Source organism: Porites lutea, chromosome 3 (genome assembly GCF_958299795.1).
Source record: "Porites lutea chromosome 3, jaPorLute2.1, whole genome shotgun sequence".
Taxonomy (NCBI): domain Eukaryota; kingdom Metazoa; phylum Cnidaria; class Anthozoa; order Scleractinia; family Poritidae; genus Porites; species Porites lutea.
The window spans coordinates 46,501,366-46,516,523 of NC_133203.1; the positions used below are offsets into that span (position 1 = coordinate 46,501,366).

At 37.6% G+C, this 15,158-nt stretch overlaps 1 long non-coding RNA gene across 2 annotated transcripts; it reads left to right on the plus strand.

The window, feature by feature from the left end:
* Nucleotides 1-4,347: 4,347 nt before the first annotated feature.
* On the plus strand, nucleotides 4,348-14,373 carry LOC140929824 (uncharacterized). 2 transcript variants are annotated; one of them, XR_012164803.1, is made up of 4 exons: nucleotides 4,348-4,578; nucleotides 9,630-9,676; nucleotides 10,175-10,311; nucleotides 13,086-14,373. It is a non-coding gene; the product is annotated as an uncharacterized lncRNA (long non-coding RNA). The 2 variants fall into 2 exon arrangements; XR_012164802.1 differs by lacking the exon at nucleotides 4,348-4,578 and adding an exon at nucleotides 9,330-9,394 and having other exon boundaries at nucleotides 9,502-9,676.
* Nucleotides 14,374-15,158: the final 785 nt, after the last annotated feature.

Sequence of the window (15,158 nt, forward strand, 5' to 3'; positions counted from 1 at the left end):
ACATCAAAATTTCACATTTCCCCCACGGATAAGCATACCCTCGGAAACGCCAGAGTATGATCTATCGCGGCGCTTATGCGTTTGGATTAGCCAGTCTTCAGTTTTATGTGGTACTTACTGTAGTCAATATTCTCAAGAGAGAACAACTTAGCACTTTAGATAAACACGAGCTTCTTTCCAGTCAGTTTTTGTCACAGTACAAAATAAGCTAATCACTTCCCGTTGGAGCTTTTCACCTATACTAGATTGTCTCAGTTGAGCTACGTTAACGAACAATATCAATCGGAACCAAAAAAGAATCCAAGAAAACAACCGACAATCGACATTTACTTTGAGATATATTGGCTGCAGCCATTTCATGTATTGTCTAAGCCGCATCTGTTCATAAGTACTCCTAAACCGAGTCATAATCCCCTAAGTCCTGACGATTATCGAACCATAGCAGGTACTTGTGAGTATATACATCACAGCAAGTTTATCCAAAAGTTTTACTTACCGTAAATTATAGAAAGCTACAAACCTTTGAGCTCTAACGCTTTCCTCGACTGTACTGTGATCAGTGTTTTCTTCAACTCACAGGCTGGGAAGGTCTTCGCTTGTCATAAAAATGACACTGAGAAAGGGAGCAACTTTTCTGAACAGAAATGCAAAGAAAATCCAATCTAGTTGGTCATCAACGGAAAGTTCCTGTCACGTGAAAGATGCCATTTTAAGAACTTGAATTTATTTGCTTTCATGGTGGATGGGCTCTCACCCAGGTTGGCGAGAGTGAAGGGGGGGGGGGGGGGGAGGTTACTCCCTACAATAGCCTATGCAGGGAGTCTCCACCCGAAAGAATTACAAAAAGAGAGAGAAAATTCTTGTTTTGTGATTTATTCATATTTATAAGACAGTCCATTTACATCAGTTAAAAGGAATGCAATGTTCTAAACTAGGTATGTGAAAGGGTACCATTTCTGTCAAAAATTGCATATAGAAGGGTAAGGGGTAGGGGGAACCTCCCCGTATAGAACTTTGTTGGGTACCCCCCGAGGGCTTCATACTTGAGCCGTAGTAAGTGGAATTGCGCAGAACTGAAGCATCAGCACGATTCTTAATCACTTTCGTTACGCCACATCGTGTTTGGCTCTTTTTGAAACTTTTTTCAGTATTATGCTCGTAAAATAACAAATATCATTCTCAGGAATGCTACGTGGCAGTGAAGAGGTGATTTGATTTCTTTCTGCTTCAGTTAACACTTCCTGTTTACGTAGCCTTGAATAGAGGAGGCGGCAGTACACAGGCAACTGGAGCTACTGTTTACGCGAAAGTGATTATAAACATCTTACGTTCCTACACTGAGGTTCAGTTATTTTTACGTCATTGCTACAATGTACCATACTGACCCTGCTCCTTTAGTTCACCCTTTCTTTTTTCTTCTCGTGCAGATCAAACAACTGCTAACCACTATAATAAAATGTATTCCTTACAAAATTGGTCCACATCAACTTATTCTTTTATCCGCTTTAATCACGAAAATATTCTAAGGTCGAGGAACTACTTTGTTTTGTAACAACTGAACTAATAATTATCATTCTGGTCATTCCTTTAACTCATCTTTACTACATCGCCTAAATCGATCAACAATACTAGTTTCCTTATGGCTCATGCGTTCACTGAATATCAAATATCAAACTAAGGAATAAACCACGGCAATGATTTGTTCATGAAAAAAGGGTTTGATTCTATTATAATTTTGTTTGGGTGAACTCTTGCTTTTTACACGACAGTGATTACAGTCTAACTTTCCTGTACAAAAGTTGTCGAGTCACTGCTAATGAACTTTACTGTCACGTCACTCCTAATGAACTTAACTCCCAAAATATTCACACGGCTTTTTTCCTTCTTGTGCACTAGTAAAATTGCTACTTATGAGCTCCTCAGTGTCCGTTTTTAAAAACAGACTTTAAACCTTCCTTTTTAAAAAAGCAGTTTGATAACTTTTTTATAACTTTTAAGCCATTTTTATTTTAGTCTTAAGATTTGAAACTTTTTCTTAATTTTTTTAATTATTGTTACTATTTTATTGTTCTTGATGTTAAACGCTTTTGAACCTGGAGGATACTGACGCTATACTATAAATATTTTATTGTTATATCCCGTTATAAACGTCTAAATGCTTAGAGTAAAAAATAAAAGCTTTGGCTGGCCGGCAAACCGTAACCAGCCGCAGTATCGACTAAAATTTGTTGTAACAATTACACAATGATTTGCGCACCAAAAAAAGGGTAAAAATGATTTGATAAAAGTGTCAAAAAAAAAATAAAACAATAAAAAAAATCTTACAAGCTTTATGGACGTCTTAATCATAGATAAAAATGTTCATAAGTTAAAAATCATCGTTCATATAGCTGTCCATTAAATAATGAGGACGTCTAAGGTATGTCAATGTACAAGATTAAGTATCTGTTAAAATAGGTGTCCAAAATTCCCATAGATATCTAACCGCTCAGTTTGAACATTCTTGCAATGTGTAATGAACTACAGAGGGTTGCCTTTTGCATTTGGCACATAATTGACATGGCAAGGGCTGCTGCTTACAGGGAAGCAACGTTTTTGTGTGACTGCTTTCCTCAAGGTGGCCTCTGGGAAATTTCCATGGATACGTAAAAAAGAACAAAAGAATTACCCATGACATTTTCCAAGGTACGTTCTATTGAACCCAAAGCGGCTCAACCAATCAAGACAAAGTGAAATGCACAAAACAGTAGAAATCAGGTGTTGTTTACGTGCTGTGTTCGTCTTTGGCTGTAAATCCCATGCGACACTGGCTCAAAGGGCGCTTTCCATTCAACCAAAACTTTCGAAAATCAGCCAGGAAACAGGGGCAAATGGTAAAGAAATTTCCCGGAAATGTTTCCTAAAATTCTGGAAGCTGTTGAATTTCGGCAATGCGAATCATTTATCAACCGAAAATTCTAGAAATCCTGGGAGCAACTAAAAAGTTGAATGGAAGCAAAACTTCCGGGAAAAAGTTTCCTAAGATTTGGGTACACCCCGCGAGGTTGTCCAGTTTAAAAATTTTGGAAAATGTTGTGCCATTAATTCGCTAGTACTGGAATTTGCCGAAAATTCAAACCGGACTTTTTGGTTGAAATGAAAGCGCCCAAAGTTCCTTGAAACACTCGTACCGATGAGGATTGTTGATCGAGCTCGGTAAACGGGGAGAGTTGAAAAAACTGACCCCCACTCCGCGGACTACCCACTGACCCCACTCCGCGGACTACTCTACGGACTACTCCGCGGACTACTCTACGGACTAGTCCGCGGACTACCATGCGGACTACCCTAACTAATCAACCAAATTTACTTTCACGGAGAAAAGAGTTAGAAGAAGCGTACCTGCCTACAAGATCACACTTGATAAACAGCCGCCATCTTGATTTTCGCCATTTTACTCGACCCAGCTCTCCTTTAGCCTCGCCCCAGTCTTCATCGGCCACAAGTCAGAGCACGCCGTTCAGCCAATCGATGACCACTATTGGCGCTGGTAACAGTTTTTGTTATATTCAGCTTAAAAATGTTTTTAAGAACTTACTTATAGCCGTGCTTGGAAGTCACCATATTTTTGGATTCACCTGGCCCACAAGGCCCTTGGAGACGTATTCTCCTACGTAGGGCACGCAGTCGTTATTTGGATCGTCACGCGAGGTTTGGAGAGAAGCGTTGCGTGACGATCCAAGAACGGAAGCTGCAATGGACGTAGCAATGAAGAAGAAGGGCTGGGTCGAGTAAAATGGCGAAAATCAAGATGGCGGCACGTGTAAAAGACTTACGAGGTCATCTTTGATGTGTTTCATCAGAAGCATATAACCCCGATTCGGGGTTATACCGTAAAATTCCGAAAATAAGCGCCGGGGCTTATATTTTTCAAAGGCCCTTTTTGAGGGGCTTATTTTTGGAGGGGCTTGTATTTGGAGGGGCTTATCTACGGCGGGAAATTTGCGTTTCAAAATCGATTGGGCTAGCCTATAGTTGGAAGTAGATTTACCGTTTTTGCTTTGTTTTACTTTGTGTTTGAGGGCAATTTTCCAAGTATAAGGCCCCGGGGGCTTATATTTGGAGGGGCGATTTAACGGAGGGTTTTTTGCGTTACCGGTTTGGGGCGCTTATATTTGGAGGGGCGTATTTTCGGAATTTTACGGTATGCTTCTGGTTTCATTCAGAGCCAGTTTTTTTCTTCGAATCGGTTTACCCAGACTTCACCGCGGCTTCCGTTTTCGTTTTCATTTTCCGCGCGCCAAGACCTTGTGATCAAGATTCTCCAATCAGCGCATGTAATGAAAACCAGCTACCGAGCACCCAGCACGAATGACCATGAATGTTGAGCAAGAGTTGAGCAAGAGAGCAGATTTAACTCCCGATTCATTCGTTTATTGAAAAGGAAAACACATCTTTCTTGAGAGAAAAGCAATTAAGAATACCTAACCATTTATGCTGTTGATTGAAGTTGAAGAAAAAGCCAGAGTTCTCGAAGAACAAGCAAGAATTCAATAATCGAAGAGCGATGAAGAAGAGGTTCTGGGGTGAAAACAAGATGTAAGTTTTAATAGACTTGGTGCTGACTACTGTATTATGTTATATTATAACTTTAAGCTAAAATGGGCTTGCTTTCTAGTTTTTAATTTTTTATTTCTACTCAAGCTTATATACACGGGCCCAGGGCTCGCAATTAAAAAAAATCCTCAGGTCGTCTTTTGGCGAGCGACTGTAGAAACATAGTCGCCAGACCACAGGCAGCCCAAGCGCACTATGTTTGGGTTCGGGCTTCAGAGGTCATTTGGACGGAATGTACTAGAATTATTAGTGTATTATCTGATGCGAAATAAATGCAAAAATCTTAAAGATACAAAGTCTTCTTGTTTGTCTATCTGTACTAGTAGCCTTTAAGATAACGAAGGTCGAGATTTCTTGCATTATTACATGTGATTCGGGCCCTTATTGCTCGAATTTTATCACTAGTCAGACATGTATTCGAATCTACAAGGCTAAGAAAAAAAATCTCGATCACGCGAAATAATGATTCAAAAATCTCCTTTACCTTTAGTTCATAGCCACTCTTTTTTTTTTTTTTTTTTCACTCTGTGTCCTACGGCCAGTTTAAACGCCGTTTAGTCGAGTTTCATTCCATCGAGTACTGAGCACTATAAAAGAAGGGGAGGCTGGAGACCTTCCAATCCACCCTCGCCATGTGAAGACCAATAAATTCCAAACAAAGCGACTGATCTCCCTAAAATTGCCACCAGCGAGACCGAAGAGTGACCGCCAGTTTCTAAATTTGACTGCATGAGCCCAAGGGGCGCTGCATTTCGCATCGATTCTGGCCAGCTTCGCTTTGCCATGATGCGTAATCTGACTGTTATCCTACGCGTGAGCTGTTTCCAGTTGAATTAAACGCACCAGCTCCCCCGATGGTATCCCATCCCCTGCGAGAGTGACATTTTGTCAATCTGACACGTTTGGTAAGCTTGTATGATAACAGTCAGATTACGTATTGTGGCGAAGCGAAGCTGGCCAGAATCGATACGAAATGCAGCGCTCCTCAGGCTCATGCAGTCGGATTTAGAAATTGGCGCTCGTCGAATGGATAGATATACACTCTTCGGTCTCGCTGGTAGCAATTTTAGGGAGATCGGTCGTTTTGTTTGGAATTTATTGGCCTTCGCGAGGTGAGGGTTGGTTGGAAGGTCTTGGAAGGTCTCCAGCCTTCCCTTCTTTTATAGTGTTCAGTACTCGATGGAAAGAAACTCGACTAAAGGGTGTTTAAACCGGTCGTAGGACACAGAGTGGCTATGAGCTAAAGGTAAGGGAGATTTTTAATCAATATTTCGCGTGATCGTGATTTTTTTTCTTAGCGTTGTAGATGCAAATTCATGTCTGACATGTGATAAAATTCAAACAATAAGGGCCCAAATCACATGTAATAATGTAAGAAATCTCATCCTTTGTTATCTTAAAGGCTACTAGTACAGATAGACAAACAAGAAGACTTCGTATCTTTAAGATTTTTGCATTTATTTGGCATCAGTTAATACACTAATAATTCTAGCTAACTTTCAATACAAACTAGCAGAGTTTGAAAAGCAATAGGACAATTGCACGATGACGTCATTTTACTACAACTACCAGAATCCTTGACAGGGCTCGACGTTGCGACCTGTGGGGTCGCCAATGCGACCAGCTTTTACTCAGTGGCGACTAAATTTTCACCGCTAGTCGCCAACCTGGCCACCAAGATAGGTGACTTTCTTCTTTGGGTAAACGTACACTAATGATAATCTGTTATCCTTTACAAAACTAACGGATAGCTAACGGTTTTGCTAACGCTCTAACGTTTTGCCCAAACGCTCTAACGGTTTGTCTAAACATTTTAACGATTTGTCTAAACGCTTTAACGATTTCTTTCAACACTCTAATCTACGTTTACTTGAAAGAGGATTGTGAAATGAATGAATTCGACGAAAGACTTATCGACTTTCGGGCAAATCGATCGCAATTCTTAACAGATCGTCCCGTGTTTCTCCGGGAATGACTTTTAGCGCATCGATATTTAAAACAATATCTTTTTGCCCAACATGTATCTCGATTGCGGACTCGATAGCAGATTAGTCTGATAAAAGCTAAAGCTAATCGAAGCTAATCGAGAACGAACAGCGCTTACTCAAACTTCGCAATTCTTGTAAACAACTTTACGCAAATTTCTGTTGAGCGTGGCGACCCAAATAAAAGCTCTGAAGTATTTTATTGACTTCTAATGAAGTACCGTTGAACTCATACTGTTTGTCTAACAGACTTCTCGCGAAATCAACTTCATTGCCCGAAAACATTAGCGACGTTTCCTCTTTCTGGAGACTTTCGATCACGTGTTAGGCAACCGCGAAATAGATGAAGTTTCACCAATGTTCATTTCTGAACGTGCAAATACATGGGACGCAAAACAAATTTTGCAGATTTTGTCTTTAATATCCCATTGCACGCGTGCTGGACAAGAATGCTGTATAATGACAGACTAGAAACAATAGACAACTCCCAAAGCACAAACTCAGCCAAAACGCTAAAAGTCTTCAATGTTTACTCAAGTTTGGGCTTATAGAAGGCAATGTCACAGTTTTTCAATGACCATGAAATTCAGAGTCCGGGTAGTTAGTTAATCAATTGTGGCCCTGAAAAAATTTGAAGGAAAAAAAATTTTTAAGAAAATGCTTTTTTCGTGAGATTGACTCTTAAACGCTGACAAACGTCAACAAATAGCGAAAACTATAATTTCTAAATGTTTGCTTTGCTCGAAATCGCGCGCATTTACAAGGCCCTAAAGCGTTTTGCTGACTGTCAAGGACCCATCTGTTATAAGGATGCCCAAAATACAGAGATGAATCTCATAGTTTATTAGATATAATCCGTGTAAAGTTTGCTTATCATTTTCACATAAATTATGACCTAAATTTGGAAACCGCTGAATTTCTCGAATTGGGTCTTTGCGATTTTGGTGAAACTCTGTTCAGTGCAAGGCACTAATGCGCACTATGTGTAGTCGAGAGATTTTCACGAAAAAATGTTGGCAACAGCAGATTTTCGACTCAGACCTTAAAGGGGCGTGGCATTATAACCACGTGACATTTACTCCGATCGCCAAAAATTTTATGTTGTATTGTTGATTGATCTATATGTTATCCATTCTATGTGTTAGACTTACGATAAAAGTAAAGGCGGGGATACCAGAGAGCTTCAAAGTAGGATGGTACCCCAGCAAAAAAACTGGGTCGAGTCACCTTAAGTTTGTTTTTCTTAATGTGTATTCCATTTCCTGAACCTTAAGCTTGAATACCTTATAATATATAATTTTTGGCGACCAGAATACTTGTTCTGGCGACCAAAAATGAAAACATGGGGGCCTGTTGGCCCCAAGATTTTTTTCTGAAAGTCGAGCACTGCTTGAGTTTGTTTTTTTTCTTGTGAAAATTAAGACTATTGTTCTTCAATCCTCAGCGGGATTTGACAAATTTAAATAACAAAGCAAAACCGAAATGAATTCTGGTAGTTGTAGTCAAATATCGTCATGGTGCAATTGTCCTATTCTGGTAAATCCACAAAATCCCGCAAAATTCACCAAAACTTGCAAAATACTGCGACATTGGCTAGAAATCATGTCAAATACTTGTCGATACATCATATTTGAAACTTATCTCAGCTATTGGGGCTGTTAAATTGCCATAAATTTATCTTGCAAGCTCTCCCTCGTCACCACAATGAGGGAACAATGTCCCAAAGCTACCAGGCATCAATTATGTTGCGAAAAACTGGGCACTAGTCATGATGTTAAAAGCTTTGTCATTGGCTCATTTCTTGAGCGCTATATTGTTAAAATAGCAAATGATTATTTCTGTTAAAAAACATTAAACACACTTGTCAAATCAGTGCAAAATCTATCAATTTCTAGCAAAATTTGCCCAGAAAATTCCCACAAAATCAGCTGTTTTTTACTGATTGTTTTATCGGCGAAGTAGGCCCCTAAAAATTTCTGCGAATCTGTCTCTGGAAATGCTGCAAAATTTGACTTTTTTTCTGCTACCTTTCAGAAGCCCTGTAGTATGGTGTGATTCATCAGATTTGATTGTTTGAAAATACCGCGGACAGAAGTCGGTATAAATGTGGAGGTAATTTAAACTGGCTTTGTTCATGCGATTTGGCACATTTTTTATGATGAAAGCAAAGGAACATAAGATGAAATGTTTGTTTTAACTTTACTCTTTTTGAATTTAAATCTAAATCATTGAGAAACCTGGTCGCCAAAGTGGTGACTAAACCAGAATTTTTAGTGGCCAAGGAGAAAATGTTGGTCGCATTGGCGACTGTATCAGTTGCAATTTTGAGCCCTGTGCCCCATGTAGAAAGATAAAAGGCTTCGACAGGCAGCTTTTAATAATAATTTGGTTTCCTTGTATTTCGGGTGTGGGTTAAACATGAAATCACATGGTCTTCTAGTCTCAAGTGTTGCGTGACCTGATAAAAATGGCTGTGTGGGAGACTATAAATGAACATCAAGATTATTGGAGAAAAGGAGAGTAAATTGATGGTGTATAAATAGACAAGGTTACAGTTGAATATATTGTATTTTTTATCTAACATGAGTGTTATAACTCTGAAATTTCTTAATCTTTGATGGTATTGGTTTCAAATATACACAAACACCGAACATATGCAAACAATGAATGCCCAAAAATTTTAATGAATATTAGCAACAAGAATTATTTCTGCTGTTTTCATTCTTTTGACTCACGAGGTTTATTCAAGTCCTTGTTAAGAATTTTAAATGAACAAGAAAACCTTAGTCAGTCAGTTTTCCTGGCCTCATAAGGTAAGTTCCTTTTTTCATTCACCTCGTTAGGCTTACAGAGAATTCAGTCAAACTGTTGTTTCTTTATGACATGATTTTGATTCATTCATAGTATTCGTGATCTTTAGCCATCCACAGCTGAGAACTGATTGGTACTCATGGTTAAACTCTTTGCCAATAGATGAGCTTGGGAACTGGTTCCTTAAAGGTTGGATGGGAATGCTTACACTCCATCTTTGTCTCACTTTTTTTACAGGTGGAACAGCTATTGCAGGACATATCAGCCCCATTTATGAAAGTGAGGTCAGTGTCATTAAATTTCACACAGGTATAAACTCTCCAATAGGATTTCCCTGATGGTCACTTCCTTCTAATGAAAAAAACCTTCAAAAATTAGGATTCAGTATGGTTAAATGACAAAGTGAAAAGATTCGCAAAGAGCAGCTGTTTAACAATTTCCATTTATTACATGTATTTCATGCAATTCCATTTTTGGAAAACCAAAGAGTGTCTTATTTTAGTTTTATTTCATAAACATTTCATTTACTTTTTTTTGTTGTTCAATACGATACAATATTCTTCTCAGGTCATTAATATATAAGCTACAACTGTACATTTATATTATGAACATCCTAGACAAGAAGGGAAATGGGAAAGTAGGTTTTTTTCGTGTGCTTTCCTTCAGGATCTTGCAGAAAAATTAACTGGTAGTTAGAGCACTGATGAAATTAAATAAAAGGCTATTTTGAGTAGCAGCCAACATTTTGTCTATGTAGGCTAACTATCTGGTATTGTTTGCAGGGAAAAAATGTCGTCACTGGAAATTCCTTTTTCTTGGTATTGCTGAGGAAGAAGAAAATCAGAGAAAAACAATGTTGGTATAACCCAGAGCTTGAGAGTGCATTCGTCCAAGTAGACAGACAGTGATCACAACACAGGTCTGAATATATTTTTTAATTTGTTGGAATGAACCAGCCTTACTTGTTTTGTCTGTGTGTTTTATGCAATTTAAAGAATATGTTTTTTTAGTGACTTGATTTTATCTTCTTATTCCTGGGGCTGTTTGAGGGACCCAGTCACTGGGTGTTAGGTGTTAGTTCTTGAAACACATTTCAAAAACATTGCGTACTGTGCCAAACACATTACATACTGAAAACTGTTACCATTGAGGTAAAAGTTTCCCCTGTCTTAACCAATCAGAGCAGCCGCATTTGTGGGCCTTGAGAGGTGAATAAACTTTACTCAAGCGAGTAAATTTTACTCATAATAATAAATTAACAAAGAACAAAATATGCAAAAGACCTTATTGAAATGCTAGCAGTTTCAAACCCAACAAAACTAACAGGGGACGTGCAAAATATTAGACGGTTTGCTGAAGCGTGGAGAGTAGACTGTATGCTTGACACTTTTTTATTTGCATGCGAAAAATTATTAAATGAACAAATACTAATGAAACAAAACATGAAACAAAATAAGGTACATGATGAACAAATCATAGTGGCAAAGGTACGAAAGAAAAGTTTAAGCGATAAGAATCAACTACCTTTACGAATAAAAAGAACAATTTCTTTGTGAACTGCTATGGAAATAACTTTGGCTATGTTTACGGTGTATAAATGACAGAGTATCAAATTGCTATGAAACAAATGCAAATTTTGAGATTTTTCCATTTTAACGATGACTTCTAAAAAGCGTAGAGGTATGCAGTGTTTTTTGTTCGGCAGGTACAAGAAATAAAATTTGCTATCAGTCTCAGCAGGGTTTAAAACGCAAAATATCCAGACTTGTGTTCAAGCTCTTTCTGGGAAAGTTCTTTGCTCTTTCAAAATATTCTCCTGTTACTTTTCACTATTCTCCTGCTACTGCAATTCTTAATGAAACCACTGACTCATTGACTCTGTGGAAAATTAGACTTCTTCAATGACTAGATGACTCTAGATGTTTAAATGAGTCAGTTCATCCCAACAAGTGGACTGCTTGTTTTCACAGTTTGCGACACATTCTACAAGGTCATCATGTTCACCTTGGGTGTACTCAAGGGAATCTTTGGCATCGCAAGGGTTTCAATAAGCACCGACGACTGACGAAATGCGCCGGTTACTTTGCTCAGAGAAGTCGCCTACTTTTCTCTCTGAAAGAAAAAGCAGCTAGTGCTCACAGTGTTTTGTAAACAAAACATATATTATAAAAACTGAATGAAAACATAAAGGCTTACTGGTTTTGAGTTATGTTTTATTTTGAAAATGCTGTGCTTCAGTCAATTTTTCACATGTTTCTTTGGAGGTTTACGTGGAATCTCTTCTTGCGCAAATATACGTAATTTTAATTGTGGTCATTTGTTCATTGCTTGTAACAGTTGATTGTGTGGCAGATAAATTGGAACTTGAATAAAAGCTACATTTTCTTAATTCAGGGACAAACACACTCTTTTGTGTTCAATTTAGTCCCTGGAATGTTGGAAATTGCATTTTAGGGCTTTGAAATGTCAAAATTTTTTGTCAATTACAGCTGTATGGAGCATGCTGCACTCCCAGACCCCCCTAGAGGTATGGGATTATTGGCCCCTTGTTGATACAGTCAGTTACTCTATTCAAACCTGCTTGCTACTTCAATTATTATTGAAACCCCCTGGTGTCATTCATTGTCTTATTTACTTCAGAGGTTTTTTTTAGGGCTTGTATTTCCACTTGAGCTTCATTCAGTCTAGCTTCCAGGCTAAAAATTTCTTCTCAAATTTTAGTATCATCTTTGATAGCTGTGAGCCTTAGTATGAGACTCTGATAGTCTGTTAGCGTCATTTTAATGTAGTCGCCATCTTGGGCTGATTCAATGGAATCCATGTCGGTGCCAGAGCTGCTTATCCTCAGCTGCTTTTTATCTAAATCTTTGTTTCCCATGTTCGTAACTGCTGTGGCAATGTTAGTAAAGCGAAAGATGTAGAACAAAAATGCAAAATTCACTGTTTTGTTGATTTCTCAGAGCCAGGTTGGCGGAGCTTTGAAATGTGCATCTAGCTGCAACAGCTCATGCCCATTCTCCCCCTTTTGTGAATTTTATTCTCACTGTAATTGATTGGGGAAATTACTCAAAAAAGTTTAATTTTTTATGAGTTAATAATACCAGCCTCTTCTTGTTGAGGAGTAATTTGCATGATACTTTAAATTTGTTTTATCTTGGGGCAGTATAAACAAAACATTTTACCACTTAAAATTGCACAGCTAAGCTGTGCCTTGGTTTGTAGACCACTTCTCAGTTTCAAAATTTTATATAAAACATTCTCAAGATAGACCCTATTCTACGGTTTTGCGAGTTTTGATGTCCTGTAAGCTAATATTCATCAACATTACTCACCAAGTTTAAATTTAATATGTGCTGGCTCTGTGGAGCTATATCTTTTTCAGTTTTCAACAAGTTGTAAGTTTGTCAGAATTGGTCAGACCAAGGTATTAGTGGAAAGATCTATCTTTGCTGAGGTTTTTCGCCATCTTGATAGCTTAAACTGAAAGCTAAATTGGTCCAGGAAGGAAAATATGCATCGTTCCATATGGAACAAAAACAACTAAAGCTTTCGTTAAAGGGTAATCCAGGATTTTTACTTACTGTCTTTATTTTAAAAAAAATTAATAGAACTATGGAAGTGTCTATTGATAAATCATATCAACAACATTGTCAGTTTAGGTGTAGACTGAATAGTTGTTTATTTTTTCCCCAGCACAATGAATCCAACAGAATAAGGAAGTTTGTGATTACAGACTGCGGCTGCACACTGGTGGTGAAATGTCATAATAAAGGAAGCTGCATTCAAGGATCGGTTGTCTTTGCTTCATAGTAATTTTATCACAAAGCAAAGGATATTTAATGTGCTATAATAGTCAGAGTCAATTCTCTTTTCTCTGCAGGTACATTTGGGAAATAATTATTTGATAATCATTTCAGGTCATTATTTCAGAGATGGTTTGCCTGTCCACATTAATTTAGCGAAATAAATTTTATGTCAGTCAAGTGGCAGCAAGAGTTGCATCAAGAATGAAAGTGGTTTTATTGCTTCAGAGGATTTTACTTAAGTGTATGAATGCTGCTTTTTTAGTATGCTAGAGTTGAGCTTCCAGAAATTCAAATTCTCAAACCCTGTGTTAAGTTAGCAGCATTCATACATTGTTTGTACGAGCTTGAAAAGGTCTTGCATTGTAGTTGTCATCTTAAAAAGTCCTTGAATTTGCTTAAGGTCCTTGAAAACACTGGATTTCTTTAGTAGGTCTTAAAAAGTCCTCAAAATTCAATACCCTGTTACACCACACTGTTTTTTGTGAAATTAGATTGTGAAATTAGTATTTCACAGAGGAAAATTTGGCTCATCCTTGGTGTAAGAACCTGTACAACCCATGGATAATCTAGATGTTAAAAAATTTTTACACATGAACAATATTTTATTTAATCTGTCTCTTTATTTCAAATTCTATTTCTGTACCGAAGATGCAACTTCAAGTCATACCCAGTCGTGTTGTCACGGAAAGTGATAAGACTGAGGAAGTAACAATTGAAATGTCTCCATAGTTTAAAAGAAAACTGAAATTTGTCCTTAAAAAGTCCTTGAAATTTGTTGGTCTGAAGTAGTACAAACCATGATTTTGTACATGTCAGTTTTGATCAGTTGATGAAATGACATCACTGTGACTCTCAATCAATTTCTATTGTTGCCACTCAACTGGAACAGAAGATTACTACAGGTATTTTATGATGGATGCACTGCCAAACCAAATAATCATGGAAAATCCAAAAAATAATAATCTAGTTAACCCTTTAAGCCCCAATATCCACACACAAATTCTCCAAACTGATCTCTATACATTTCCTTTAAGAATTAGTTAAGAGAATTTGATAAAAGATAAAAGTATTTTCTCTTAGGTGATCATTTTATTAATTCTCATAACCTCATCTCATAACAATGTATGGATATCGTTAGGAGAAAATTGCTGTTGGTTACTATTGGGACTTAAAGGGTTAAAAGAAAAGAGAATTGATTTTTCCATCATAGTAGCACTTCAAATTAAAATTTAAAGAATTTAAAAATATAGTTGCCATTATAATTGCATTTTTTTTTCTTTGGGGTGGGGCAGGGGGGGATACTTAGTAATGGCTATGACCTAAGATATTTTGAGAAATATATTTTACTCAAAGAGTGTATTGGACAAACAGGCTACTCTATTACATGCATGATAATGATGCACACATGCTCTTGAACAAGCTAATAACACAAGAGCTGGGCATGTAAAGAGGAAAACCGAAAAAGTAGTTAAAATAGAGGACTTTATAGAATGGGTTGATTTTCAGTTGAATTATTGAAGTTTGCAGCTGCACATCATAAGTGACCAACTGTCTTAATTTACTCTGCTATTAATTGTAGTCTAGGTAAACAAAATCTTTCAGCCATTTGTGCTATATGACTGACCATATGACAATGATAGTATTTCCACTTTCTCAGTTTGTCTGCCATTTGCTTATTTTTTCTTATTTTTCCAGTGCCAGTCATTTTTAAAATAGATTATCCCTTTATAGTATTGAGATTATCCCTTTATAGTATCTCAAATTAAATTTCCAGTTTTGCACCCTGGGGTGAGGGGGAGATACTTATGTCCCCAACATAACCTGAATACTCTAGGCTAGTCATATGGAACAATGGGTCTTTTGAAGGTGGTCAATTGTGTAATACAAAATCACCATGCTGGGAGGGAAGAATGCCTTGGAACAAGACAGATGCAGGAATTTACCTCAGCTAAGATAATTT